The sequence below is a fragment of the Trachurus trachurus genome, assembly GCF_905171665.1.
Source record: "Trachurus trachurus genome assembly, chromosome: 2".
NCBI lineage: Eukaryota > Metazoa > Chordata > Actinopteri > Carangiformes > Carangidae > Trachurus > Trachurus trachurus.
Genome location: NC_139914.1, coordinates 15,124,683 through 15,151,943, shown reverse-complemented (window position 1 = coordinate 15,151,943; position 27,261 = coordinate 15,124,683). Strand labels below are relative to the sequence as shown.

The following is a 27,261-nucleotide window of genomic DNA, read 5'->3' as shown; positions in this document are numbered from 1 at the left end:
GGGTACTACACCTTTAAGCTTGTTTTAAAAGCAGCTCTCCGCATGAGCGACTGCTAAATGCCGCAAAATGAAAATGGAACTTAATGACTCACATTGGAAATGTATTTATGAATGTTTCTATTCACTTCCTAGGAAGAGAGAGAGTGCTCTTCTTGTCCTTTTCTGCTTTGGAAGAAAAAAGACATTAAGAAAGACAAAAAAAACTTCCTCCTGAGCTGCTGAAGTGTGAAAACTTTCATCTTTTTGGTGTATTTAGAGTTTTTCTCTTTAGCAGCAGAGGGCAGCTGTGTGTGGGAACGGTCGCTAATGTTTCATAACACAGCAGGAATTTTTGTGCCTTAAATTAAAGAAGGTCACTGGTGTTGTTGGAGCTCATTTGAGCAGCGTAAACTAAGTGTTGCTTTAAGAAAACAGTGTGATGTGATGTTAGCGTTGTGACTGGTGGAAGTAGAAGATGTGAACACTTTGGTTGTAAAGGGATGGACATGGACAGCAGCAACATCCCAAAATGATAATACATACGTAGTCTAAGAAAAAAGGTGGAAAAGTCAGGGGCCCATAGTTTTCTTTCAGGGGCCCCAGAATTCCTAGCAACGGCCCTGTTTGGAAGTGAAGTCAATTATTTCTGAAGTGATGACAGGCTGTGATATCTGTATTAGATTTATTCACAAACACTGTAAGACTGTAATATTTAAACTGGTGTCTGGACCTGCTTCTGTTTGAGACGGATCTGTCTTCTTTTTTTCTTTCTTTCTTTCTTATTTTCTCCAATCATTTCCTGTGCCATTGTGCTCCTCGTCCTCCACTTTTCTCCTCCGCTCCTCCTGGATTTAATATCCTTCCTTCCTTCCCTCGCTCCCTCTCCTCGCCACCTCACCGCTTCATTTCCTCTCTTTCTGTTCTTTCTGTCACCTCTTCTCAAACCCAGATTAAGCTCCTTGAGTTAATCACATGCGTGTGGCTGTGTGCATGTGTGCGTTGTGCGTCTGTGTGTGCCTGTGCATAATGCTCTGCGTGTGTGTGTGTCTGTGTGTGTGTTGAGCTGCAGCAGGTTTCCTGAAAGCACAACAACCATTTAAATGGACTATTGATCGTGACTCTCCCTCTCCTTCAGTCTCTGATTGTTTCCTTCCTCTCACGCACACACACCCTCTCTTTGTGATGTGTACATATGCAAATTTCTACACATCCCCACAAACACACATTTATTTATTTATAGAGACACACACGTTTTTCGGCAGCCCAGACTGGTAAACTGTGAAATTCCTTAGGGAGCGAGTAGCTGCAAGGTGCCAGGGAGGACACCAAGAACCAAGCACATATGAATAACCAGGTTATTAATGTTCAGTGTGAATATGATGGAATCAAAACTGAGCATAACAGCCCTCACACACTAAAAACAGTTGGGTTAAAAAATAACCCAATTTTAACCCAACTGCTGGTTCAAATAAGGACAAACCCCTTTTTTGGGTTATTTTAACCCACCGGGTTGGGTTCATCTTTTTGACCCAACTTTTGGGTTGAATATTCAACCAAAGAGTTGGGTTATGCTAACTACAACTATTGGGTCGAGCAAGTGCTTTATACATGACCCAATAGTTGGGTTAAAAAATAACCCAATGTTGTAGTGCGCGGACAGCATTTTTCAAATGAACCGGCCAGTTAAGTCACAGAATTACCCAACCCTTAACCCAACAAATGGGTTACTCACTGAAAAATAACCCAATTACTTAACAGGAATTGGGTTAAATTCATAGCCTTATAACACTGAAAATGGGTTACACTCTGGAAAAACAACCTAAAAATTTAACTCAACACCAATAACTCAGAAATTGGGTTACAGAGATAACCCAACATTTTTTAGTGTGCAGATACCACCCATGGGTGCACAAGGCTGGTTAAGGTCATAGCTGGTTAGCTTCAGGCACCAAAACCTCTTGCTTTGGTTTCTATAACTATATATATAATGTTATTATATTGGAATATCTTTTTCATAAATAAAAAAAAATACTGAATGTGTATTCCCCCTTGAAGCTCAGGTCCTCTACCAGAGCTGTTCCTAGATCAGCACTCCTCTGGGATCACTGTTTAGCCCTTGTTTTTCGTTTTTTTTTGCACTTCTCATTTTCCTTTTTTCTTTTGTTGCTATCACTTTTGAATGCTAGGCTACATCCATCATCACAGCCTTCCTCCGCTATGTCGTCACCAGTGGCGTGCACAGACTTTTTGAAGGGCAGGGGCGAAAAGGAAAAAAAGGGCACATATAGCGCGTCCTCGCCACTGAAGAGGGCACTTTAGCACACGTTTTGGCTCCTAGAGGGCACTTTAGCACACGTTTTGGCCTGGTTTTGCCTTGTTAATGTAATGATAATGAAGTTTTTTAATTGAATGGTAAATTTAAAAACAAGCAGTTAGCAATAGTAAGATTACAGATAGCTCCTTTAACGCAGACTGATAAAGGCTATTGAGAATATGATACAGTAAACAACCCTCTATTTTACTTTTCTGAATGTTTGTCAGACAGGGTAAGAACCTAAAAAATATTGAATCATTGCTACTATAAGGAAGAAAATCAACCTGAAACATAAATGGGGACTGAAAGAAGATTTTAAAATTGGTAGGATGTGCTGTTTTTAGTAGTAGAGTCTGACAGAGGTCAAACAAATGCTGCTGATACTTCTCCTTAAACACAGCGTTAGAGCACAGGTGAATTTCTTTCTCAGGGTAAGGCAATGAACACATAGTAGCTACTGTACTTGTGCATGCGGAGGTTCACTCACAGGCAAGATAGAGCATCATGGGAAAACAATGGGACACACACAGAGATATGGATGGATTACCTGCTTTAGATGAGATTGTTTGCTACATGATTCTATTTCATTCATGCTTCACTGCTCCGACTGCCATTATCTCTCTCTTTCTGTGTGTGTGTGTGTGTGTGTGTGTGTGTGTGTGTGTGTTTGGCTATATACCTGTAATTGTGTATGTGTACCGGGATGTGTGTGTGTGTCCAGCAGCAACTGACTACAGTGCACTGCTCAACGCGGGACCTTTTTAATTAAAGGAGAAGTTTCATTATCAGCTCCATTAGTCAGTGCCTGGCCAGTGTCAACACTCCCTCTCACACACACACACACACAGGCAGAGTAGTGTTAGCTTGGCTGCTATAATATTTAACCTGATGTTCTGTCTCAGGATGAGAGTGTAATTTATTATCCGCTGTAATGGGAAGTGACCCCATTTCCAGTCAGATGAGGGAGGCGGGGGAAAGGTGTTATTATAAGTCAATGTGTCATCATTTCTATTATAATGCATGTCACAGGCCACGTTACATTCTTCTGCTACTGATGAAAAAATAAAAAAAGCATGTACGTATATTATGGTCTTTTCTGGAGAACGGACAGAATTCTTCAGAATGATGGTGGACATCCTGGAAATGATGGTGATGAGTGAGAATTAAAATACTTAAATTAGATATAAACTGACTTTTCATTCAGCAGCACCATCATGTTTACATTCTGATTTGGTACATCCAAAAATAATGATATTCCTTAATAAAGGGATAGTTCAACATTTTGGCAAATTGGCCCATTGCCATAATCCCTATAGTCATAGCAGTAGGTTTGTTACCTTTAATTGTCGGTGCAAGCTGTTTTTAGAACGGCGGAGCAGAGCCGTGAGCTGCTCAGAGCTACGCTACGGAGGCTCATTATGGGATTTCTTGGATTTTCCTCATCAAATACACAATCCAACAACTCCACAACTCTCTGGTGGACAAGTTGTGAGCTGCACATTCACCACGCTATGAGATAATAACACAACGTTACCACACAGAGTTGTTTTAGAGGGAAATACAGAGACTGTTGATGAAAAACTGTCCCTGAAGGCAACGTGCATCAGTGGTTTTGCATGAATTTCCCTCTGTGTATTTGATGAGTTTGATGAGGGAAACCAAGAAATCCCATAATGAGCCTCCGTAGCGTAGCTCTGAGCAGCTCACGGCTCTGCTCCGCCGTTCTTAAAATAGCTTGCACCGACAATTAAAGGTAACGAACCTACTGCTATGACTATAGGGGTTATGGCAATAGGCCAATTTGCCAAAATGTTGAACTATCCCTTTAATTACAATTTAAAATTTCTGGAATTTCATGTTGTATATGATTTGTTGTCATCGAACCGACCAGAATCAAACAAGCAAGTGGCCCAAGTGTCGGGTTTACCGTTACCTCGGTTACGGCTAACTAGCTAATGTTGGCTAACAAGCCTGCTAACAAAGTGGTAAACATGGTAGCTAACTGTTACCCACTAAATATTGTTAACGTTTAGAAGAAACAACTGCTAATGTAACACGCAGAGGGTGAAGTTTACTATTTGTAATTGTATTGTCAGGGCTCTCAAGTCTCACGCATTTGGCGTGTGACACACGCATTCCCACCCGTTCACACGCTCACACGCCACACATTGTATTTCTCACGCATTTAAATTACCACGGTGACGTCCACCACTCGCTTTAACAGTGGGACAGATTTGAGGGCGCACTGATCACAGGAGAGAGGTGAAGAGACAACAACACTGTTACCTGTTGTAGCCTACTGGCCTCAGCCTGTACCATCGCTAAAACACCGACGACCAGTGAGTAACGTAACGAGTCAAAAAGCCGCCGACTCTGATCACTGCCTGAGGAGTTTGAAAGCAGCCTCTTAACTTCATGAACGCAGCTCAAACGCCTGAGCACGGCGACCAAGCTTTGATAAACACACCGGATCCGCGCCAGTTTACAGTAGGAGCTTAATTAAAAAAAAATTTAAAAAAAAGCGCTCATCGCGGTGGAGCGGAGAACAGCGGAGTTTCCTCTGCTGCAGCTGATGATCAGCTGACATGTGGTCAAGACGAAGCTGTCACAGTCACAGGTGTCTCTCATCTCATCTCATTATTATAGACTTCAACCTCAGAGCTCTGTCTTCAGACTGTCCTGACCTGTCCCTGAACATCACACAGAGACAACATGGAGCTGCCTGTGTGATTGGTTACTGAGTTTTATTAATGTTTACATCAGGCTGCGTTCAACTCATCAGTCAATGCTACTGTGATTTATACAGTAATCATATAGTGGCAGGAAAGACCATTGCATCTGTATCAAATATTGTGTTGAACAAGTTCAACTTGAGGAAAAATGTTTAGGGTGTTTTCACTGTTCCTAAATGTAAAAATGGGTCACATTGGACCCTCAACATTATTTAAAGGTTAAATAATGTGTTACTTAAACATTTTTCATTGTGCTGTGCTCTAAAAATAAACTAACAAATACTAGTGTAGAGTCCTGTATAAGTGCCCAAAATAAGTGATTTGAGGGCATCCTCCCCAAAATTTTGTGCGCGCTGTGCGCGCAATAGAACATTCGCATTCACTGTGCCCCCTCCAATTTTTGGGTTGCATGACGCCCGTGGTTAACTTATTCCAGTCATAAATCATAAATATTTTTGTTTGAATGAATTTATGCGTCATTTGTCAGACATCCATTCCCACTTCAACCAAATCCCCGCTGCCGCTGGTAAAATCTCACTCTGAACTCACTTCAAAACTTGAGAGCCCTGTATTGTTATAATTGCAATAAATCTGTGTAAATTGATTTACCAGAAGTTACCACAACGTCCATTTTTCTGGGTTCCCGTATGTTAGCCTCCCACCTTTTTTGCTACTGTGCTTCTGTGTTTTTACTGTGCCATTAAAACCTTGTTACTGTTACTGTAGGCAACAAAGTGTTTTCTATTTTCTATTCTATTCTATTCCAAAGTAACATCACCTGCTCTCACATACACAATGATATAGGAAAAAAATAAAACAAACACAATCTGGCTAAGTCATGCATATTTATGGGAGAAAAAAAAACTTTTTCTTTTGGATTCTTTTGGATTTCTAACGGTATTTAGATTTGTTGGCAGCTGCAACTGTAATGTTTTTTTTGTTTTTTTTCCAAAATCAGAGTTTCATGAGCACAACAAGTGCAAATTGTGCTGTCTCACTGCAGTTTACTGGGTGACGGCGGCAGCTGAGTGCCAGCTGATATGATGAGGATGCAATTAGCCGTGAGCAAGATTAGTGAGGCCTCTTCATGCTGAGCACCACTTGCCTTCTTGTGTGCGCGTGTGTGTGTGTGTGTGAGAGAGAGAGACTGTATTCAGATAGACCCAGTTCAGCATCTTCAGTTTGTCTGGTTTGTAGTGGAACTTGTCAAAGTGTGTGTACTTTCCACTTTCTTTTTGAACTGCTCTCACACACACACACGCACGCTGTCGGTACTTCCTCCTAACTATTTCTGTTTTTCTTGTGGCAGATGAAAGAGAAGACGTCCAGAAGAAGACTTTCACAAAATGGGTAAACTCACAGTTGGGTAAGGTAAGACAGCTTCCTGCTTCCTTTTCAGCTATCGACCCTGTACTTCTGTTCTCCCCATCTAACACTGTGTGTGCTGTAGAACTGAAGCCAGTGAATAGAAGTCATTCAGACTGAATGAAAACACAATACAATTTAAAACTAGAAAAAGAAGCATTTCCAGCAGGAAATGCGTGTGAATGCTGAAAGCAGCGGAACGCTATTGCTGAATGAGCTGAAGAAACTGCTTAGGCAATGTTGAAAAAGGCTAAAGCTAAAACATAAAACTTGAACCTGAGAGATGAATGTATTTCTATGGGTGGAAGAAAGAGACTTTGTTACTAAGTGCTTCCCAAATTTTCCCTCTTTACCACTGGAACAGCAATGGGAAACAATGTTATCATTTACTCCTCATCACAGAGGAATCACTTCGAAATTGTACAATATTATTTTGGCTCTTAGCGACCATTCAAATGTTAAACTTAAGTGTACATGGGAAGTGGAACTTGGAATACAAATACATGAGGAGTCCTGGGAAAAAGCCATAGAGAGGGTCAAATCTACCACTTCTTGTGCACGTCTTGGACTTATTCAATTTAAAGTTCTACACAGGGTGCATTTCTCCAAGTCTAGACTGTCGTTACTATATCCGGAACTGGAAGACAAATGTGATAAATGTCATGGCTCTCCTTGTCACCTCAGTCATATGTTTTTTCTATGTCCTGTTCTGAAAGATTTTTGGGCGGGTTATTTTGTTATTATGTCAACTGTTCTTGGTGTAAATCTCCAACCTTGCCCTCTGATTGCTATATTTGGGATTCCTAACCCCTCACTTGCACTCAACTCTACACAAAAGGATATTATAGCTTTCACATCCTTACTTGCAAGACGTTTATTATTGTTACATTGGAAATCTGCTAAATATCCTTCTATCTCCCGGTGGCTTAAAGACATGATGTTTTTTTAAAGCTTGAGAAAATTAAATATACATTAAGAGGATGTACAGTAAAATTTTTCCACAAATGGCAACCCTTTATTTCCTATTTCACTAATTTAGAGGTACTACCTGATTGAATTTCTGCCTATTACCATTGTACATTTTATATTGCATAAACAACCAGTAGTATGCGTGTTTGTCGTGATGTGCCGAGTTGGGGCATGGGTGGGTGGGGGGGTGTTCACTGTTTTTGTATGTCTGTTTGTTTGTTTTTTTATTCTGCACTCTGTAATTTAATGTAATTATTTTTCCTCTACAATTTTATCAGAGTGTGTTTTTGTTAATTTTCGTTTGTTGATGTGTATATGTAACTGTTTACATATACATATATGTTAAAAGGATAATTGTATCCCTGTAATTGGAAATATCTAATTGTACTTTTCAATAAAAAGATTTTGGAAAAAAAAAAAAAGAAAGAGACAAAAAAGAAAGAAGGAAGTAAAAAGACAGAGAAAAGGGGTAGAAGAAAGAAAGAAAGATAGATAAAGAGAGAAAAAAGAGGCAGAGAGGGGGGTATGATAGATAGAAAGACAGAGAAAAGGGGGAGAAAGAAGACAGAGAAAGGGGGTAGGAGAAAGAAAGAAAGAAAGAAAAAGTAAAAAAGACAGAGAAAGAGGGTAGAAAGAAAGAGGGGTAGGAAGAAAGAAGACAGAGAAAGGGGGTAGAAGAAAGAAAAAAGAAAAAGAGAGAAAAAAGAGACAGAGAGGGGGTGACAGATAGAAAGAGGTAGATAGATAGAGATAGAGTGGGGCAGAAAAAAGAAAGAAAGAAAAAGTAAAAAGACAGAGAAAGGGGGTAGAAAGAAAGAAAGAAAGAAAGAAAGAAAGAAAGAAAGAAAGAAAGAAAGAAAGAAAGAAAGAAAGAAAGAAGAGCTTAGAGCGTAGTTTTCCTCAGCCCTGCGCTGTCCATGGTGCTGAAACAGAGTGGAGCAGCGCGTCACGGTTTGGTTTCTTAGCTGCTGCTTACAGGTTAACCCTATTACAGGGTTGTAGAGAAGAAGCTGCTGCTCACAGGGTTGTAGAGGAGAGGTAGAGTTGTAGAGGAGAGGTAGAGTTGTAGAGAAGAAAGAGAAGAAAGCCTCTGTAGCTGTAGAGTCAGAGCTCAGGTGAACCGTTGCTCCAGCCACTATACATCTTTTAACTTCTCCACCTGAGCTGCTGCAACAGCCAACAGCTGCTCTCAGTGCTCAGGGACTCCTTACAGACGAAGCTCCTTGTAGATGAGTCACTACGCTGCTCGAGCCTCTAAGGGTTTTGCTGATATCCCACACTAATGTACATTCAGGCTGATATTTCATAAGCTTGGAGCTCGGAGCTCTGGGACCCTCAGGTGATCCACCTTGAGACACCTCCTGTTGGAGTCTTGAGCTGGGATATTTATTTCTGGGAAGTTATTCCTGCATTATCTCCTGATGTTAGAGCTTATATGTTGATCATGCACACTAAAAACAGTTGGGTTAAAAAATAACCCAGTTTTAACCCAACTGCTGGTTCGAATAAAGACGAACCCCTTTTTGGGTTATTTTAACCCAACAGGTTGGGTTATTCTTTTTTGACCCAACTTTTGGGTTGAATATTCAACCCAAGAGTTGGGTTATGCTAACTACAACGATGGGTTATTTTTAACCCAACTATTAGGTTGTGTATAAAGCACTTGCTCGACCCAATATATTCACAGGTAGCTGTGGTGGCGGGCGGAGACTCACAGAATTGCCCAACCCTTAACCCAACAAATGGGTTACTCACTGAAAAATAACCCAATTACTTGAACAACCCAGGAATTGGGTTAAATTCATAGCCCTATAACCCTTAAAATGGGTTACACTCTGGAAAAATAACCCAAAAATTTAACTCAACACCAACTCTCAGAACTCAGAAATTGAGTTACAGAGATAACCCAACATTTTTTAGTGTGTGGTGATCTCATGAAACAGTTTTTTGTCAAATGCAGCCAGTGCATTGTAAAAACAATTCTCTGCTTGAAAAATATGTTTGATTTTTAATACAACACCCCCACCCCTTTCCCCCAAATTACCTTGTGAGTAACCAGTTTGAAGTTTGAAGTCTGTACAGCCTCTGAATCAGCAGCCTAGTAACTCAGTGCAGCCCCTCAGTTGTTTTATCCAGAACGAATCAATTGAACTCCTGGGGTTTACTTTCCACATCATAAGACAAATACCTGCTATTAAAAACCAAACCCTTTGTGGTTTTCACTATAAAACCATATATACTTTGTGAGAATTCAAAGAACTATTAGCTCCCATGAAAATGTGCCTGTAGTCCACTGCAAGTAAGTTTCTTACTTCCTTTCCATCTCTGACTCAGTCAAAGATGTGCTGCCTTTGTTCCATTATTCTTTTTTTTATATATATATATATCTGATATTTTGAATGAGGTTATTTATTTTTGAAGGCAACTGAACCCTGAAGTCCTGATGTCTTTCTTACTTTTTATCTGACTTTTAGGTGGGTTAATCATTACAACCAAGTATTTAGAGTCTGATTAGTTCAACTTTGTTAACTTTTTTAAGTGGGGTCAACCACAACTCCTCCCAAAGATTCAAGATTTTAAAAACTTTATTCTCCATCACATAGTGACAGAATGTTTTGAGTCCTAACTGAAGGCAATTTTGAGAGAATGTGTGTGAATACAGCCCCGGTCTGGGGACAAGTGAGAAGAACTGCTCCTGTCTTTCTCTTCGTCTTCTTCCTCTTCCTGTCCTCTGGCTGTTATCACAGATTTCACCGACTGACTCACTGAGTGATCTCAATTCCAGCACAGCTCCAATACACAAACTGTTCTGAGAAGAGACTGCAGGGAAGCAGAGGAGCACTTCCCGTACACTGAGCTATATCTCTATCACAGTAAATGAAGTATTTTCATTATGTGTGGCGGCCTGGGGAAACCCTTCACATGGTGGGATTTTGACATTTTCATTTTTTGATATTTCCATAAACTATAAGTTTTCAGCTATTCATAACTGTTTGAATAACTGAGAGTTATGGGCATTTTAATCTATTATGACCAAAAAACTGAAAAGTGATAAAAATGGCTTTAAATAGAACATTGCTGTTTTAACCCTCTAAAGACGAGTGTTTTACAAAACATTAAACAGCTTCTGAACCGTTTATGATAGAGATGAGCTGTAACCTGTATCTGAATTGTGAGGTTTTCTGATTTCCGAGGGTCCTTGAATGGTGCCTCTATGACAAGAAGGGGCCGTATAGGGTGCGTGTAATCACGTGGTACGGGAACAGACGCTAAACCGAGCATAGCATCGATGCTAAACCCAACCTAGCTTCAATGCTAAACCGAACGTAGCATCTGCGCTTGCACATGTTTTACAAAACATCAACAACATATTATAACTTCCGAACCGTTTATGATAAAGATCAGCTGTAAAAAGCATCTGAATCACAGGATTCTCTGCTTTCCGAGGGTCCTTGAATGTTACCTCTATGACCAGAAGGGGCCGTATAGGGTGCGTGTAATCACGTGGTATGGGAACAGACGCTAACCGAGCGTACCATCGATGCTAAACCGAGCGTAGCATCGATGCTAAACCGAACATAGCATTAATGCTAAACCGAGCGTAGCATGGATGCTAAACCGAACATAGCATTAATGCTAAACCGAGCGTAGCATGGATGCTAAACCGAACATAGCATTAATGCTAAACCGAGCGTAGCATCGATGCTAAACGAACGTATCATCGGCATTTGCACATGTTTTACAAAATATCAACATATTATAACTTCCGAACCGTTTATGATAAAGACGAGCTGTAAAAAAGCATCTGAATCACAGGATTCTCTGCTTTCAGAGGGTCCTTAAACGCTTTATTAGCCACAAAAACATAAAAATAAGTACTTTCCGTTTTGTTTTCTTAAAATATTTATTCACCACAATGTAGTAGGGAGTTCAAAGTACCAGAATCACACAAAATATCTAAATCGTGGACCTACTTTTCCACCTATTTTGGCTTTTTGCTACAATAGAACGTCAGCTACTTCCTACAGGTTTTCCCAGACCGCCACACATATGTATCATTATTTCTAAAGGAGGTAGAGGAATGAAACAGAGATAAGTTTATACATCTCCAATAACAGCTCAGTCTTGTTTTTTGTTTTTTGTTTTTTTTAAATCATTTTTTCCCACTTTCTATTTTTAGAAAAAATTGGACAGCAGGAAAGAAAAGTAAATGTATCTTCCAGTCACTTTCATGCACGGCTGTCTCCTCGGTCATCCCTCCGTTTCACCCGCAATTTTAGATGCCGATGCCACACACACACACACACACACACACACACACACACACACACACACACACGTCTGTTCTCCCTGGAGAGTTGGTTCAGTGAAGCCGTGGAGAGAAAAAGACGGATTTCTGCTTGTGAGAAAATATGGATTGTTTTTTTGTTGTTTTTTTTACCCAAAATGCATTGTGTCAGGTTAGTTTGTGTTGCTCTGAGCCAATCACGTGGCTTAAATGTAGCTAACTATTCAATTACACTCAAGTGTTTTTTCCCGTGTGTGTGTGCGTGTGTGTGTGTGTATTTATTTGTGGTGTGTGTATTTGGTGAGTGCCGACACATCACTTCTTTTCCTATTTTCAAAGTTGATTACAAGGTGCTAGAGGTGTGCCGTTGCTATGGCGATAGCAAGACTTAGGTGAGTGTGTGTGTGTGCATGTTACTTCTCATTTGTATGTGTGTGTGTGTGTGTGTGTGTGTGTGTGTGTGTGTGTGTGTGTGTGTGTGTGTGTGTGTGTGTGTGTGTGTGTGTGTGTGTGTGTGTGTGTGTGTGTGTGTGTGTGTGTGTGTGTGTGTGTGTAAAGCTTTTGAAACAGAATCTGATCTCAGCCAGATGATTAAAGTCAAGGGAAGGACAGAATCCTCTTCTCTCCTCTTCTCTTTTCTTCTCTTCTCTTCTCCTCTCCTCTCCTCTTCTCTTCTCTTCTCTTCTATTCTTCTCTCTTATCTTCTCTTCTTTTCTCCTCTCTTCTCTTCTCTTTTCCTTTCTTCTCTTCTCTTCTATTCTATTCTTCTCTCCTCTCCTCTCTTCTCTTCTTTTCTCTTCTCTTCTCTTCTCTTCTCTTTTCCTTTCTTCTATTCTATTCTCTTCTATTCTATTCTTCTCTTCTTCTCTCCTCTCCTCTCTTCTCTTCTTTTCTCTTCTCTTCTCTTTTCCTTTCTTCTATTCTATTCTTCTCTTCTCTCTTCTCTTCTCTTCTATTCTTCTTTTCTCTTCTCTTTTCTTCTCTTCTCTTCTTTTCTATTTTCTTTTCTTCTCTTTTCTTTTCTCTTTTCTTCTCTTCTCTTCTATTCTTCTCTTCTTTTCTATTCTCTATTCTTCTCTTTTCTCCTGTTCTATTCTTCTCTTCTCTACTCTTTTCTTTTCTTCTTTTCTATTCTATTTTCTTCTCTTCTTTTCTATTCTCTTCTCTTATTTTCTCTTTTCTTCTCTTCTTCACATGCCTTATCTTTTCCTTACATCCTTTGTTTCATCTCCTACTTTCACTCATCGCCATTCTTTCGTTTCTTGCCCTTTTGCCCTCTTTTGCTCCCTCTCTCTTCTCTTTAGTCATCTTTTGTTTATCTCCTCCTCCTCTCCTCTCCTCTCCTCTCCTCCTCTGTCCATCCAGCCTGATCTCCTCTACCCGTTACTGAGCGGAGGAAAAGGACGGAGACAATGAGATAGAAAAGATAGAAAAAGCAGGTGAGAGAGAGAGAGAGAGAGAGAGAGATCCCCTCATCCATCCAAACTAACCAAAGCATAATGATCCCCCCATCCTAGATAGATGAATCTGTCACACACACACACACACACACACACACACACACACACACACACACACACACGCACACGCACACGCACACACACACACACACACACACACACACGCAGGCCTCAGGAGAGTAAAATGTACTGAGACAGCAGATGGGAGAAAGAAAGTGAGATTATGGGAGGGGAGAAAATGAAAGGAGAGAGGCGAGGAGGAGAAAAGCGTGTGAAGAATGAAGGAAGAAGAGAAGAGAGGAGGAGGAAAACGAGTGTGTGTGAGGAAAACAGGAGTTCAGACGGGGACGGGGCGAAGCAGACGAGTTATGGCAGAAGGAGGAGGAAGGTTCGTGACGACAGGAGAGAGATATATGGAGAGAGAGAAGAGAAGAGGAGAGATGTCGGCCGGTGCAGCGAGCGGCCGCGTGTCTTCTGACTTTACTGTGATTTGCTACTCAGAGAAACATAAAAAGAAGCTCTTCAGGAATATACCAGAATCTGTCACCACGGAGGGAAACTCAGCTTTTTCTTTTCTTTCTTTCTTGTTTACCAACCACATCTGGTAGCTGGTGCTTCATTCAGTTGAGGAGATCAGATCACAATGTGTCAACAGTAAGGGTGTGACGAGATCTTGTGGCACAATATAGTGCTAATATTGTTAGCAGTTAAAAAAAAGAAATATTTGATTTAATTTATTTTATTTTAACTTTTATAAATTTTTGTTTTAGTTTCAATTTGTGGAAGAAGAAGTTAAAAGCTCATGCTTACATCATGCATGTAAAGAGTTATAATAAAACATTTCAAAATGCATGTGCAACTCGGTTCGATAAAAGTCTGTTGGTCCAGTCAGAGATTTTAAACCTTCCGGTTTAAAAACAAAAAAGTTGGACGATTTATGTAGCAAAATGAAATTATGACAATTTTATACTTGTAAATGTTAGATTTCAATGCAAACGATTTATAATATTTTTAAAAAGTCGTACAAACTTAGGCCACAACTAAAACATGTAATGTTCACGAAAACAAACGCGGTGTTAGTAAAGTAAAGTATGCCTTTATTTATCCCGCGATGCGGAAATTCGCAGGGTTACAGCAGAAGTACATACAAACAAACACATTCACACATGCCGTGCACACTGTGGTGGACTGGTAAATAATATAATAGGTTATAAATATAGGGCAACAAGGATATTAAAAGAGATACAGCTGTTAGCCACTGCTAGCTTTTGTTAGCAACACATACAAACAGAGTAAGCAAATGTCCAGGGATAAGAATTGCACAGTAGCTACTATGTAAACGGCTTTAATGGCGGGCCCGGCTCTACGCAGGGGCAAGAGGGGGCAGTGCCCCCTCAAATAAATGTCTTGCCCCCTCAAATCCAAATTTTAGAAGTTGAGAAAGCACATTTTAATATACTCAACAAATGTGTATATTACCAAAGAGAAAGAAGTTAAGTTGGGGGTTCAGACATCCCTCTATCTAGACATGCCGGTAGTCCGACACTTTTTGATACCGCTATTCCGCGCGTCTCTTTTTTTTTCTTTTTCTTTTTTTACAGCTGCGATACCCAGGCGCGTCTCTCTCTCTTTTCTTTTCAGCATGCCTATCACCGGTTTGATGAGGGAGTGATGTTCTTAATCTCAACAACTAAACATCAAGTCACAAACAAAACTGACACACATGATAAACAAACAGAACTATGCTGCAGTTTGTTTGTCAAGTTAACCTGTCACCTTCAGCACCACGGACAGCGCCGCGGATGAGCCGCGGAGAAGCTTCATCTGTGAGCGTCTGGGCTCTGGGCTTAGGGCCTGGGGCCTCATTTATCAAAACTGTATAGCAGTGTAAAACTGCTGCTACTAAATGTTTTGCTTAGCCCTACGGCGAAAATACACCCAAAATATTTACACCTTTTTCAGATCTATCAAACTGTGCGTGCACAACTCTCAGCAATTTCTCTTCGATAAATCAAACTGGATCCAAGAACGGTGCGCAGTTGCGCAAGTGAACGCACCTCCGTCCCCGGAATGCCTAGACACAACCATATATGGTCAGCACGTGCATATTAATTAGCCATGTGCTCTGTGGAGCGACAACAAAGTGACAACAAAGACAACGGGCGGAGGGCGGGGGGAAGAAAGCGAGATAGCTACATGGCATCGGGCAATAAATCAGTCAGAAAAATGATCTTGCATTTTAACAAAGCTACAATAAAAACAAAAACCTCCTAAATCTCAACAAAAGGGAGCAGAAATAAGAATAATCTTACTCTTAATAATCTTAATCCTACAAATTGACAAAATTATCTGCAGTAGCACAAAAATCCGCCGAAAAAGGGACAGTGTTCTTTTCTAAAATGTTCTGTCTCCCCCCCCTCCTCTTCTCAGAGTACACCAGAATGCTTCACTCAAATTTTAAAATCACAAAAATTTTCTGGGGGGATGCCCCCAGACCCCCCTACAGGTATTTAGCTACTCACCTTTTTCACCCCCTCTGGGTTTGCAATGCATCTTCAGGTATATGCACCCCCCCCCCCCCCCCCCCCCCCCCCCCACTATAATGTGGCTCTTTGCATTACAACAGTAAAAAATTTGGGCTCTAAGACCCTGGTTGGCCACCCTGACCCCTAGTTGGACAGGTCTGAAGGTAGAGGCCTGACAAAGTGCAATCCACTTCTCCAGGTTGCCGTTGGACACATAGCCAACAACCCAATTCAATGAAGTTACTATAAGCACAGAGAAAGAAAAGTGCTGGAGCATGATGTGTTCACATGATGCCCCCTTCACATTTCTGACTGCCCCCTCATATATGCCTGCCTAGAACCGGCCCTGTTTAATGGCTTTAATGTGAAACAGTAAAATCACAGAGCGTTTTACTCCTAGCGGCCATCTTGAATTCTTAAGTCTGTGCTCATATGATTCGACTTTCCAAATCGGAGATCCACACTGAAACCCACTATCCAATTTTACAATTTGGTTTAAGTGGCCGTTAGCCGTTAGCTACTGTTAGCCTTTGCTAGCAACACTCTAGGTGGTTCTTACACATAAAAACGGCAAAGGAAATTGTGGAGGGATAAGACTTGAACAGTATTATACATGGCTGACTTTAATGTGAAACAGTTACAGCAGAAATAAAACAAATAAACTAATTTCCCAGTCGAAAATCTGCACTTAAACTCACTATCCAATCTTTCAGTTTGGTTTCAAGTGTTAAACTGAAAACTGCTGTATTTTTTAAGGGATCAATGAGAGAACACTTTGTTACTAGAACTCCAGAAAAGAGCCACAGGGAGTTAATGGAAAATACAACGTATGGTCTTTATATATCTCTTCTTAAAAATTGATACTAAAAATAAAACACATGAAAAGTGTAAGAAGGATTTTTAAATAGAAAGCTACATAAAACTAAAACTTCTCAAATCAGTCAGTCAAAGGAAATTGAAATGAAATCTGTGGGGAATTCTAGTAATATAGGAGCAATAGCTGAAGAAAGCTGCACCACTGAATAATGTATGCTAGCAGCTCTGCTTAGCTCTGAAGGGAAAAATACATGTATCAGTCCATCACTGCTCACACTGCTGAAAGCTCAAACTTTAGCTCTGTGCTCCAAATTAGTTTGTAACATTGTTTTATTCATAGTACAGCACAAAACTAATGCTACAGACTGCCTCAAGGAAAGAAATACAAGCAAAATGAAATAAAAAGGCAGCATCACAGAAAGTGAAAGACAAGAGCAACTGCAATCATACAGTATTAAAGTGGTAAAATCCAAGGGGATGGAAACAAATAAGAAAACATAAATTGTATGAATATCTACATCTACACACACAACTGCAGTCCCTCTACTTCCTGCTTCCTGCTCTGGGAGTTCATCTCCTCTGGGAACTCCATGTAGACATTTTACACTACTGAAATTACATATTAAATAAAATCTTCTATTGAAATGTATGAAATTTGCATTATAATTTGCTTTACTTTATTATGGATCCTCATTAGCAGGTTATTGATGATGCTGAATCCATTTCTGACATTTTCAAAATTCAAAATGGCTGTCTAAACCGGAAGTGACCAGATTTTAACCGCCAGTGGGCCAATTATGCTAATTTATGCTAATTTATGCTAATTGTCCAATATATATAAGTTAGCATCCGGCAGTTTCTGAATACTGGGGACCCATACTATCTATTTCTAACATAAAACTTTGGGGTACTCAACATTTCCGGGTACTCATTGTTGGCTTGTAGACTACTGAGGTTGTGGGATGTCGTTGCTATGGAGCCAAACCGCCGCCTTAATGATGGTGGTTGGTGCTGAGTCTGGCATCTACTCCACCCATCCACACAACTCTCTGCTGTGCTTGTCTGACACATGTGAGGAGGCGTGTTGTTGTGTTTGTATCTGGAGTGGAGGAAACTGGAGATGGTTAAAGGGATAGTTCACCCAAAATGTCTATGTTTTAAGCTTGTTTGACCAGGAAGAGCAGTGCTGGGAGCTTCTGCTACAAACAAGCTTAAAATATAGACTTATTTAATTTTTTTCGGAACAATTTCTCATGTCGGGGCTTCAATACCAGAGGGACATTACAGACGAGCAGTATGGAGGTATTTGGATGTTTTTTGGTGTGTCTTTTTGGATGGCCCATTCGTAACCATCATATGGACATGTAGTGCTGCGCCGAGCCCCGCTGTAACTCAGAGAAGCCACGGAGGACTCTGAAACTTCTCCCAGCCCTAATGAGTGAAATTTGAATTTTGGGTGAACTATCCCTTTAAAAAAGAAAGTGAAGTAGTAAAGCAATCAGCAATTAGAAACAGTAACTGAAGTGGAAGTAAAGTATACTACAATGACATATTTTAGGGTTTTTAGATTCAGTGGATTATGAAAGTGGCAATAAATCAATACGCTCCTTAGAATCACTGTATCTCCTTTTCCTCAGGCAGATTCAGCTTTAAATAAAATAAAAAAAATAAAGTCCTTTCTTTGGAAGTTGACCTGTTGGTCAGTTTAGATCCTTCAGATTCATCCATGTATCGCAGGTTGATTATTTGCTCTGGTGGTTCATGTCAACAGTTGTACACTCTTGCTGCTGTCGTTACCTCATAGCGACTCTGAATCTAAATGCTAATTCCAGTTGGACAGCGTGTTGTGCAGTTTTTATGCCGTGCTGACACATGACTTGATACAAATACACTGCAGGTGATGTTTAAGATGTCTAAGAGGGACTCATGTGTATTAAAAAGCAAAAGTACGAACAAATGTGAAACAAAGATGTATATCAATTACAGGAGTCAATCAATGGAATAATCTAGAATTAGAAATCAAACTGTGCAACACACTTAATAGATTCAAAAAGTTATTTAAAAATAATATTATTAATAAATATAAAACTGATTTATAAATACCAGTGTGCTTATAAACTGCTGTATGTAGAATATGCAGGGTTTTTTCTTTTTGTTGTTGCTCTGTAAAAAAATTTTATTTAAGAAGGGTAGGCAAAGGGTAGGGTAGGCAAAATAAGATGATGCTTCAGCCTCTTGCACCTTTTCAGTCAAAGTAAATTGATTTGCTTGTTGTGTTTTTGTTCTGATTTGTTTTGTTTTGTATTTATACCTTTATATTTGTCTATTGTATTTGTTTTTATGAGACCGAAATAAACATACTAAACTAAACTTTTGAGTATAGCAATTTACTTGCTATACCTCAGTAGGAAAGGCTGAAGCACCAAACTGAAATATCATGTCATGAAATTTTGAACGGACATTGATTGGTCCACATCGATATCTGCTGAGCGATTGGATGGACTGTGCTGAAATCAGGTTCAAATATTAATGGCGCAAGAGGACGAGAAGTCGGTACAAGAATTTTGGAGAGACATTCAGTAGAACGCTGACCTCTGGTTTTCCTTCAGGGGCACCATGCACACTAAAAACAGTTGGGTTGAAAAATAACCCAATTTTAATCCAACTGCTGGTTCAAATAAGGACGAACCACTTTTTTGGGTTAATTTTAACCCAACAGGTTGGGTTATTCTTTTTGACCCAACTGAAAAATAACCCAATTACTTGAACAACCCAGGAATTGGGTCAAATGAATCCGTATTATTTATCTTTTGTACTGTAAACTGACTGCTGCTATTTAATAACATGCTTTTGTTTTTATTTATTGTAATTTCTCTTGTACCAGGGAACATCTATGTATGGGACAGCGGATGTAAATTAGCCTGTGGCTACAATCCGGCGTGTTTACGATTGTTTTCGTCCATGAACCCTGAAAATGAGTTACACTCTGGAAAAATAACCCAAAAATTTAACTCAACACCAATAACTCAGAAATTGGGTTACAGAGATAACCCAACATTTTTTAGTGTGTGAATGTGACAGTTGGGAGTTTCACTAAAGGTCTCAGGAGTTTTTTATTTGCACATTATATAACCTGCATAAACAATGGTGTTGCTCTAGCTGTGGTACAAATTATCATTAGCCATTTTAGACTGCTTCTTTTCTAATTCCAGGCATTTACACATTCATGTTGTTCATGAATTAAAAATCCTCAACTTTCCCTAACAAGTTAGCATTCTTAAATTCCCATCAAACCACTGTTGTAAGCCCTGGTTTGTAATGTTTCTATTAAGTTGCCCCTCTGTTATTGAATATAGAACTCAGCAGTGAGCAACTTTGGGTGGTATTAAACCTGACAAGCCCAAAAATCTGATCAGAAACTAGAAAGTGGCTGTCCACCGTAATAATTGTGTACAGTCCTATAAGCACGAATCAGCAGTGACTCTGCAAATTATCACTCGTAGGTTTTTGCTCCGTATGCTCATTTTATTTCCCTTTTCATTATTTGAGCATTCCTTTGAAAATAAAGCCAGTCTAAACATAATGTGCCCTCAGGGAATGCTGCCTCGTGGTAATTTAAATCCTACATAACAGCTTTGTTTTCTCTCACTTTTCATTTCATTTCATTTGTTGCAAGGACAGAACACGATTGGACGGTTCAGCATAGGATTCTTTACACTGTAGTTTTTTTTTTCTTTTTCTTTTTGGATGACGTAAAGTTCTTTACTTCCACCAAAAAGAAGCTTTTTTATGTTTTTATCTGGTTGAGAAAAAGAATGAATACAGCCATGTTAACTCAATCTGTTCCCTTCCTCCATCATTCCTTCTTTGCTTTCTTTTTCCCTTCCTTCCTTTGTTCCCTTCGTTCTTACTTCTTCATCCTTCCTTTTTGACCCAATCTGTTCCCTCCCTCCATCTATCGTACCTTCCTTTTTCCCTTCCTTCTTTCCTCCCATCTCTCACTTCGTCCTTCCTTCCCTTCATCTTTCTTTCCTTCCTTCTTTCCCTTCGTCCTTCTTTCCTTCCTTCCTTCCTTCCTTCCTTTTTTCCCTTCGTCCTTCTTTCTTCTTTCCCTTCGTCCTTCCTGCCTTTCTTCCTTTTTTCCCTTCATCCTTCCTTCATTCCCTACGTCCTTCCTGCCTTTCTTTCTTCCTTCCTTCCTTCTTTCCTTCCTTCCTTCCTTCCTTCCTTCTTTCCCTTCGTCCTTCCTGTCTGCCCTCCTTTTTCCCTTTGTCCTTCCTTCCTTCCTTCCTTCCTTCCTTCCTTCCTTCCTTCCTTCCTTCCTTCCTTCCTTCCTTCCTTCCCTTCATCCTTCCTGTCTGCCTTCCTTTTTCCCTTAGTCCTTCCTTCCTTCCTTCCTTCCTTCCTTCCTTCCTTCCTTCCTTCCTTCCTTCCTTCCTTCCTTCATCCTTCCTGTCTGCCTTCCTTTTTCCCTTCCTTCCTTCCTTCCTTCCTTCCTTCATCCTTCCTGTCTGCCTTCCTTTTTCCCTTCCTTTCTTCCTTCCTTCCTTCCTTCCTTCCTTCCTTCCTTCCTTCCTTCCTTCCTTCATCCTTCCTGTCTGCCTTCCTTTTTCCCTTCCTTTCTTCCTTCCTTCCTTCCTTCCTTCCTTCCTTCCTTTTTCCCTTCGTCCTTCCTTTCTTCTTTCCCTTCGTCCTTCCTTCCTTTTTTCCCTTCGTCCTTCCTTCCTTCCTTCCTTTTTTCCCTTCGTCCCTCTTCCTTCTTCTCTCTTCTTCCTTCCCTTCGTCTTCCTTCCTTCTCCTTCCTTCCTTCCTTTCCTTCCTTCTCCTTCCTTCCCTCCTTCCTTCCTTCCTTCCTTCCTTCCTTCCTTCCTTCCTTCCCTTCGTCCCTCCTTCCTTCCTTCCTTCCTTTTTTCCCTTCGTCCCTCCTTCCTTCCTTCCTTCCTTCCTTCCTTCCTTCCCTTCGTCCTTCCTTCCTTCCTTCCTTCCTTCCTTCCTTCCTTCCTTCCTTCCCTTCGTCCTTCCTTCCTTCCTTCCTTCCTTCCTTCCTTCCTTCCTTCCTTCCCTCCTTCCTTCCTTCCTTCCTTCCTTCCTTCCTTCCTTCCTTCCTTCCCTTCGTCCCTCCTTCCTTCCTTCCTTCCTTCCTTCCTTCCTTCCTTCCTTCCTTCCTTCCTTCCTTCCTGCCTTTCTTCCTTTTTTCCCTTTGTCCTTCCTTTCTTCTTTCCCTTCGTCCTTCCTTCCTTTTCGCCTTCATCCTTCCTGCCTTTCTTCCTTTTTACCCTTCATCCTTCCTTTCTTCTTTCCCTTCGTCCTTCCTTCCTTCCTTCTTTTTCCCCTTCATCCTTCCTTCCTTGACCCAAGAGGACAACAGGATATATTATATTAAGGTTATATTAAGGTAAAAAGCACTTTTCCGACTGGATGATGATGATTCGGTGTTTTTGTAGTTGTACAACAATCCATGAAATCTTGTGGTCAACATTTCCCTGACACATGATTCGTAGATATAAGTAGCCTACTATGATTCGTACTGGGGAGAAACTGAACACATGAATCGGTTTAATCACAGTTCGACTCGACACTCGACACTCGACACTGTGTCAAATGCTGCTGCTGCTGCATACAGGGAGAATTCAGTATGGAAAAGGATAATTAGCAGTGTCCTTGAGTGGAAAATCACCCCTGTGTGTGCGTTGATGTGTCCACATTACTAATTCATGCAGACTTGTAGCTCCTAGAGGGAGAGTGAAATGCTCAAAGAGACAAATTAAATAGTTCATTTCACAACCTCCTGCCTCGTTCTCTGCACTGCAGATCACATCATCCTAGTTGACGTCTTGTTCGAAGTAACAATAAAGCGACATTTGTTTTTCCGTAAAGATGCATTCATGGAAAATTAGATTAAAAAACTCCCTCCACTTTGCTTGTTTCTGCTGTAGATGAAAGGTTCAGCTGAGGATCTATGACACATAAAGGGGCTGGATTAACCTGACAAGAACAAAAAGGTTGTTTCAAAACAGTAAATGCGCTGATTTGAAGATCATCTGAAAAAACCATTTCTCTGAAAGTTTTGTACAACAGAATAGCACAAACACTTTTTTATTTTACTTTTTTTTAAATCAAATTTCCCCATGGTGGGTAAACCAGGGTTATTGAGTATTGAGTCTGCACCTGGAAAAGCTTGATTATTAGCATCAGAACCTGCTTCTGTCTTCCAGGATTATAATACGTAATTGATTTAAAGTTACAATGCTGCTGTTTTTTGTTTGTGATACGTTTTCACTTTGATTTTGGGTGTTATTGGATTGGATTGGATTGTGAATCCAGCCTAGTTCACACTGCAAAAACTCGTCTTATTTCTAGTCAAAATGTCATTTCTAGTCAAAACAAACCTCATTCTACTTCAAATAAGACTCATCACATAAAAAGCAGCTTGTTTTTAGACACTTTTTACTTCTTTCAACCAGATTTTCACTTGAAATAAGTAGAAAAATCTGATAGTGGAGCAAGTTTTTCTTATTACAAGCACAAAAAACTTGCTTTCACTGGCAGATTTTTCTACTTATTTCAAGTGAAAATTAGTTTGAAACAAGTGAAAATGATCTAAAAACAAGTTCATTTTTAGGCGATGAGTCTTATTTAAAGTGGAAAGAGATTAGTTTTGACTAGAAATGAGACATTTTGACAAGAAATACAACAAATATTCTTGGAAAGATGTAGAGTTTTTGCAGTGCATTTGAGATTCTGTTCTGATAGAAACCTTTGACTAGTGCACATTTAGTCCATTAAGCCTGTAATTACAATGCATGTCACAGATAAAACTAATAGAAACACAGAAAGGTAAGATAAATACTCACACTCGCCCACTATGCCAAAGCTAAGCTAACGCTCGGCTAGCAGCTAAAGCTAAGCTAACGCTAAAGGACGTAACGTAATAATGCTGTTGGTGCAGAGATCATTTCCTGTCGACGTTGCCGATGTAAGCAGATGTAAATATTTATATATTTTGGACCCATCAAAATTTATAAACAATTATTTCTACACTATACTTTTTTTTTTCAGTAAAATTAGGCTAATACTTTTATTCTGTACTCCTCTAGACCTTCTGTGGATGTAGCCTATTATTTTTGAAAAATTAATCGTTTTAATGAAAAGTTGGAGCTATAACCTTTAAATACAGCAGCAAAGACGATGCGCATACAGCTGTGCATAAGAACATGATGCATTATTAAGAGCTTATAAATAAGTTAAAATGCAGAAATTGTAACCTTTTTGACAGCTAAACCCCTTGAGTCAAACACACATGTATTTGTAATCTGGATTTGACATGAGTGGTAGTTTGAGGCTGGTGAGCCGACGCTGCTGCTGCTGCTGCTGAGTGTGGGTGATGATTGTCAGGGCAGCACAGAAAAGCAGCAGCTCTACTTCCTTGACCTAAGCTGTAATCTGCAGTGGCACTGATAGTCGAGTGTCGCACACCCTCAATGCCCACAGAAGCCCGGAGTGAATGGACAGTGATAGACACGCGTTATCACTTTGCAATGCGATAAAGATGAAGGGAAGAAACTGACGAGATGTCTTTATTATTATTATACACTTATATTAATATTCTTTCATTTAAAGCCGACTGCTGCTCAGCTCGGAGGAAGAAGAAGAAGTCTGGTTGAGAAATGACGGCGGCCATGTTTGGCATTCTGGTCACGCGCCGCTAAAGGTCGTTACACTCATTGCCATCACTGTTTGCCGAAGATGGAAACATGATTATGTGTGTGTATGCGTGTGTGTGTGTGTGTGTGTGTGTGTGTGCGTGTGTGTGTGCGGCTGCTGTTAGTGTTGGAAGAAGATGAAAAGATTCCAAAACAAATCATGAAATCGGGAGCTATAGCGTGTCGGGAACTTCACACTTCTTTTCTGGCAGATGCAGACAACAGGCGACACTTCATCAAGAAGTAAAGGGCTTTTTTTCTTTTTTTACCCCTCCCTCTCTTATTTTTAGGGGGTAGAAGGGGTTGGATGTGGCTTCTTGGGGTCTGAACAGTAAATACTGATTCTAACATGTTAATTAAGACTGGACACACTTATATGATTTAATGGGGTCCATATGTTCCCACATTCATTTTCTAAATTGTTTTATTGCTTTTAAATTGTTTTAAAAGCAATAAACAATTATGTTATATTTATTCTTCTGTTGCATTATGTACAGCACTTTGTTTCAGCTGTGGTTGTTTTAAAGGGCTCTATAAATAAAGTTGAGTTGAGTTGAGTTGTCCAAAACACACACTATGAAACATCCAGATACCTCCATACTGCTCGTCCTACTGACCCAAGTGTCCTGAAGCCGCCACACGAAAAAGTTGTTAGGAAAAAATTAATTTGATAAGTATCAATGAATTTCGGGGAAAAAAAATTGGAAAATTTTTCGGGATTTTTTTTTATTTTTTATTTTTTGTAAAAGTTTATTGAAAAGTATTCATGGCTGCACCTTTAGCTCCACTTGCGAGTCATCAGAAATCGGAAATTGCTGCCATCCACTACTCATGTAACATAAACAAAAAGAAAAGAAAAGAAACAACATTTCAATTTGCTGTTAATATCTAACATCTGGCCCGGGTGGAGTGATGAGTGGAAAACATTTTACTGCCTGTGTGTGGATGATTGTTCAGTTAGAAGTAGAAACTAGTCCCTGTGGTTCAAGTGGCTCCTCTGGGAGCTGCAATTATGAGGAAATCAATTCAGCCAAGAGAAAACACCTGAAGAACTGCTTTATTTCTCAGAGTGGACTGGAATTATGAAGGTGGCTGTTAAAGGGACAAGAGAAGTTTTTCTAATGGGCAGGTGTTTGTGTGGTGTCACTCTTCCACTACACTCATATTCAAATGTGCATTTTTATCAGCGTTTTGCCTACTAGTGCTGTATTTCAATGGAAAAAAGATATGAGAGGTTGTTTCTCAGAAGATTGATAACTACATCTCTTTTCTGTAGAAAAAGTGATTTCTTTTTCGCTTCCTCCTTTTTCTTCTAGGCTATATTATGTTTAGTTTTTTTCCCCCCCCTTCACTCTGTCTCACTGCCAGTGCGAATGCTTTGCAGATGCAGGAGTGGAGACTTGTACATGGCAGCCATCATTGTAATAATGCATGATCGATGCAGGAGTGAAATTTCTGCCACAGTAACAGCGCAGGAAAGATTCATGGTGTCATTTCAACATGATGCTGCTGGCAACACACAGTCTGCAGAGGGAGAAAGGCTGTCTTACTTACTGTCTATGTCCTTGCCTCTCTCCTGTCTCTACCAATTCTTCCAACACTTTCTCATAATTACTTACTTCACTGGGCATTTACTCCGTTTTTAAATAATACCATTATGCTGCTCACTATGGTAAATCAAGTTTTGTTGAGAAATTATTCGAGATTAGATGATGTTAAATCTGTTATGACATCTCTAATAAACCCCGCGCAAGCGAAGGTCATTTGCAGTGTCCAAGTGAAATTGAAGAAAGCGATCAGCTCCAAGTTTATAGATGAAGCTCCGTAGAGCAGAGTGAGGTAGAAATAAGCCAGAAAATGAAAGTTCAGCGCAAATATAAGAAAAATGAGAACAGGGAGCGTTTGTTTCAATCATCTGGAGCAGTGATTCACATCACAATCAGGAGAACTCGGGCCCCTGGTGGTTCTTCTACAGCGCCGCTGAGTATGTGGGAAAGATTGTGGAGCAGAGAAGGAAGAAATTCGGATTTGATTTTGAAATATATGCACACCTGAACACAGTGTGTTGCATTTCAAACTGTGTGAACACGGGTTAGCACATGAGCAGAGATATGAGATTTTGAGTTGTTAGCTAATGGTAAAGGATCAAGATAGGGTTAGCATGTTAGCTAAAAGAAAAGAAAAGAAAAAGATCATGAATTGTGTAATTATGTAAAAAAAAAAAAAAATTCAAGATGGTTTTATGTTTAGCATGCTAGCTAAAAGTAACAAAATGAAATAATTTTGAATTGTTAGCTAATGTAAAATTCTTCCCATACTTCTACAGTATGTGGGAAAGATTGTGGAGCAGAGAAGGAAGAAATTCGGATTTGATTTATGCACAGCTGAACACATAGAGAGCCTAAGCGGAAGCAGGAAGTAACGGTCACCATGGGACCTCAACTCTGAAAAACTCGCCATTCAAATGAACGGGACTGAAAGTTTTATTTTGTGATCCGTTTGAATTGTGCCATGAGAAAAAAATCAGTCCTCTACCTGTTTAAAACATCACGTTTCATCCCGAGAAATCAGCAGTTTGTTGTAAAACTATTGTAGAATATAATTCAGAAGAATCTGTAACCAGAAAGACTACAAGTCGCGTAGGTGACGTCACCATGGCGACCACATGGCGCCCTTTCCCGTGTCAGTTGGTGACGTATTTTCTGTGGGACACAGATCTGTAGTCCGTAGAGCGGTCTTTACACAAAATACATTCTTCTGTTGTCGTTTTATGATAAACTGCTGATTTCTCTTCATGAAACGTGATGTTTTAAACAGGTAGAGGACATATTTTTTTCTCATGGCGCAATTCAATCGGATCACGAAATAAAATGTTCAGTCTCATTCATTTGAATGGCGAGTTCTTCAGAGTTGAGGTCCCATGGCGCCGTTACTTCCTGCTTCCGCTTAGGCTCTCTATTGTGTGAACACTGGTTAGAACATGAGCAGAGATATGAGATTTTGAGTTGTTAGCTATATATTCATTCTTCTAAATGTTGTTTTGTTACTTTCTAAAACCAAACCAGACCCTGGATTATTTTCTAAGAAAGCAGCTTCATTTTGAGAATTGA

General features: G+C 40.0%; 1 protein-coding gene across 1 annotated transcript in view; it reads right to left on the bottom strand.

Annotated features, from left to right (window-relative positions):
- LOC310999082 (dystrophin-like) overlaps window positions 1–27,261 on the bottom strand; it is a gene marked incomplete at its 3' end in the record, with an annotated part of 346,130 nt that overhangs the window by 154,565 nt on the left and 164,304 nt on the right. The gene's annotated exons all lie outside the window — the stretch shown is intronic.